The sequence below is a fragment of the Sinocyclocheilus grahami genome, unplaced genomic scaffold, assembly GCF_001515645.1.
Source record: "Sinocyclocheilus grahami isolate Dianchi unplaced genomic scaffold, SAMN03320097.WGS_v1.1 scaffold1171.1, whole genome shotgun sequence".
Taxonomy (NCBI): Eukaryota; Metazoa; Chordata; class Actinopteri; order Cypriniformes; family Cyprinidae; genus Sinocyclocheilus; species Sinocyclocheilus grahami.
The window spans coordinates 140531-144759 of record NW_015506350.1 but is presented as its reverse complement, the minus strand read 5'-3'; positions in this window follow the sequence as shown (position 1 = coordinate 144759).

Below are 4229 nucleotides of genomic sequence, written 5' to 3'. Positions count from 1 at the left end.
AGGGACCGGAGCGGGCTCTGGAGCGGACTCATAGACTGGAGCGGGCTCATGAACCGTAGCGGTCTCTGGAGCGGACTCATGAACCGGAGCGGACTCTGGAGCGGGCTCATGAACCGGAGCGGTCTCTGGAGCGGACTCATGAACCGGAGCGGGCTCTGGAGCGGACTCATGGACCGGAGTGGGCTCTGGAGCGGATTCATGGACCGGAGCGGACTCTGGAGCGAACTCATGGACCGGAGCGGGCTCTGGAGCGGACTCATGGACCGGAGCGGGCTCTGGAGCGGACTCATAGACTGGAGCGGGCTCATGAACCGTAGCGGTCTCTGGAGCGGACTCATGAACCGGAGCGGGCTCTGGAGCGGGCTCGTGGACTGGGGCGGGCTCTGGAGCGGGTTCATGGCGGACTCATGGACCGGAGCGGGCTCTGGAGCGGACTCATGGACCGGAGCGGGCTCTGGAGCGGACTCATGGACCGGAGCGGGCTCTGGAGCGGACTCATGGACCGGAGCGGGCTCTGGAGCGGACTCATGGACCGGAGCGGGCTCTGGAGCAGCCTCATGGACTGGAGCGGGCTCTGGAGCGGACTCATGGACTGGAGCGGGCTCTGGAGCGGACTCATGGACTGGAGCGGGCTCTGGAGCGGACTTATGGACTGGAGCGGCTCTTGAGCGGACTTATAGAATGGAGCGGGCTCTGGAGTTGACTCATGTACTGGAGCGGGCTCTGGAGCTGACTCATGGAATGGAGCGGGCTCTGGAGAGGATTCCTGGACTGGAGTGGGCTCTGGAGTGGGCTCCGTAGCAGATTCATGGACTGGAGTGCAGTGTGTAGCCAAACACACAATATGGCTAATATGGCAGTACAGCTGACGGAGGGAGGACCTCTGGGTTGGACAGCACTGAGGCCACGGTGTTTGAGAGCATTTAGGCCAATGGGATGCCAGCCACTCGCACTGACATCATTGGTGGATCCATTACACTGGCCATTAGTCTTATCTGTCTTGGCCCAAACAGGGCTCTGGCATGGTGGGTCTGGACTCTGGTGTGGCGGCCTTGACGTGACGAGGCTCTGGCGTAGCGGCCATCTTGGCTGATGACTCAGGCGTGGCGGCCATCTTGGCTGATGGCTCAAGTGTGGCGACCATGACGTGAGCAGGCTTTGGTTTGGCGGTCGTGGCATGAATAAATCCTGACATGACAGGAAAATAAAATCGTCAATAAAATCAACTAGGTGACAAAACTTCACAAAAGTCCTTAACATAGTTCTCAATTGAGCGATGGCCTTGATGAAGGTGCAGGAGATGATCTACTGGGTTCATTGTAACGGTCTAGCTTTTCTGTAACATTAGAGTCCACTGTAGGTGAGTTGTGATGAAACCCAAGTGCAGTTTATTGATACCCTGAAGTGTACAGACTTGACCTGATCATACTTGGCTTGACAAAAAAAAACATTAAATGAACTAGAACTTGAAAAAAAAGGGTAAAACAAAGTAACTGGTGTTACTTATTTGAAAACGTAACTCAGATATTTTCTTTTAAATAAAAAGTAATGTGCTACTTTACTCATTACTTGAAAAAAGTGATCTGATTACATAACTTGCATTACTTGTAATGCGTTATCCCCAACATCTGCCACAAAGCTCACATTTTGATTTCATGGGATCTAAAAGAAGCGAGTGGCGCTCTTAACCTTACAGTGTTTTCTTAGGTCCACGGGGGCCTCCTCACGTTATCTTCATCTCCCCTGAAGAATGAACGATATCTTCAAATCTGTCTCTGACTGTTGATTATGAGAAATGTGGGTATTCCTCAGAGTTTCGGTGTGAAATGCCCTGGGTGAGGTGAGATTAAATATAGCAGGAGGAGTCCCTCTCACTGACAGGACAATGCTGTATGCTTTATCCTGAATATGTAGGTCTACTATTAGCTTTGTGTTAGTGTTTGTCAGTGTGACAGCTACAGATTTTTGTGGTCTATTTTCACTTTTTGAAACGGATGACATGCTGATATGATGAGCTGGGGCCACACTTCTCTGCTAAAAGGTATTAAATGGCCACTTAGCATTTAGCGATAAAACGGTCACAACAGTATTTGAAGGCAAGCATGGTCTTATTCTGTGTTTGTGTGTTTTTACTGAGGCTGAAAGGTACCTGCTCAAAGATCTTTTCGATATCTCAAATATTTCCTCTAAACAGAAATAAAATGAAAAGGAGATTGAATGGAAACGTTTGCTTAAAGAGACAGTTCACCCAAAAATGAATATTCGGTCATCATTTACTCACCCTCATGTCTTTCTAAACCTGTATGAGTTTCTTTTTGCTACACACAAATTAAGATATTTTTAATCTTTTCTCATCCTTTTTGTCCATGAAAGTACATGCAGTCAACCATGCAATTTTCAATTTTGCCGCAAAAAGTACAAAAAGACATCATGAAAGTAACCCATATGAATCTAGTCCATGTCTTCTGAAGAGACACAATCGGTTTATATGATGAACAGATTTAATTTAGGCTTTTATTCATTTGAAAGACTTATGTGTTTAGAACAACATGAGGGTGAGTAAATGATGCCAGAAGTGTCATCTTTATGTGAACTATCACTTTAACTCTCCTGCTTCCCAAACTTTTGGGCCTTCAATGTCTCAAAGTGTGCCTGATTTGCTAACATTTGCTAAAGCCTGCGATCAAAAATCAGAGATTGCAATATGATGTTAAACATTAAATCATGTTTAAAATCATGTTAAAAAATTGTCATCAAATTCTAAATTCAAAGACAAAGCAAACTTTGTTGTGCTCAAGGGGAAATCTGGTGTGAATTCCCTGAACTATTAATAAACATTGCATTTTTACAGGCACAAATGAATTATACCTATTTGAATTTAAAATGTGGAACTTTATAGCTTCTCCCAGAAGGAAGTAATTCATACTGTAAGTACAAATCTTGAGATGGATCACTCAGTTTTTTCTTCACCTGGCTAAGTATAAAGTGCTCATATAAAAACCGAAGCTTGTACTATTCTCTCCGCTCCATTATTCTCCTTCCTGTCTGTACTAAGTGCTTTAAGCTTCACAGATACCCTGTACCCGACAATACTTTCTAAAACAGCCTGATAAAACAAACATATCTTCTGATCAACAGGGCCGTCCATATGGGTGGTGCAACATATATATAAAGATAATTCTGTCAGGACCACTATCGTCAAAATGATAGATACTTAGCATAAAGTTTGGTTTGGCGGTATGGTTCTGTTCTGGGCAAAAATCTCCCTGCCCATCCATGCAGCCTGTCATGAATGAGCAGGGAGAGCAGCAATAATAACCCCCCTAGGGTTAACAGAACAGAACAAGGCAGATATCATTAATGTACTTGATATTTAAGTGTAACACTTTATTCAAGATAAAGGAGTCTGATTAGCAAGGAATATCAGAAAGCCAAGTCCTGACTGTGGTGAAAGGAGGAGCTGGGGATGGAGGAGGGTAATTTGCTCCGAAGCAAGCTAAAAAGCTGCTGAATAATACTGAATAGAGCTTATATAGGAATGCCGCGATAGGTGTCGTATTCCTATAGGTAGATGTGATCAGCTGAGAATCAACTGATGCAAGCTTGACTCACGTGACCTGCCAGAGCTAACGCTGACGCTTAATTTATTTCACAATAAGGCCAGCAATATTAAGTATTAAGAAGTTTGATTTGAGGTTGACTCTAATCATACAGTATATATTTATATTTATCATTTATATAATATAAGTCACTACTACTGTCTGCAGTCAAGCCAAGGCCATGTGAAAAAAAATTAAGAGTAACAATCAAAATATAATGTAGCCGTTTGTAAATATGGGCTGTACAGGCTTTAATATAAAACATTATGTATGTCCATCTTCAATACATCACTGTAACATTTATAAATGGTCTGTACAAGACTAATAAGACTCTTCTGTGGTTTGTTTTTCATCAAAGGCCAATTTTCAGCTCTTGAAACTCTTGAAAAAAAAAGTTTGGAGTAGTATTTTGATGGCGTGAGATGAGTGTGCAGCTGCCAGCAGTATGTCAGTTATGTAAATTTCAGGTGTTTCAGCCAAATGCTTAAACCGTTCTGCTCATTGTACTACACAATGATATCACCAATAACGTCCAATGAAAATGAGTTTCCATTATTTTTATCACTGGAGTGTTTGGATTAAATATTCAGGATACAAACCTAATTTTGTGTCAGTGTGTGTGTGTGTGTG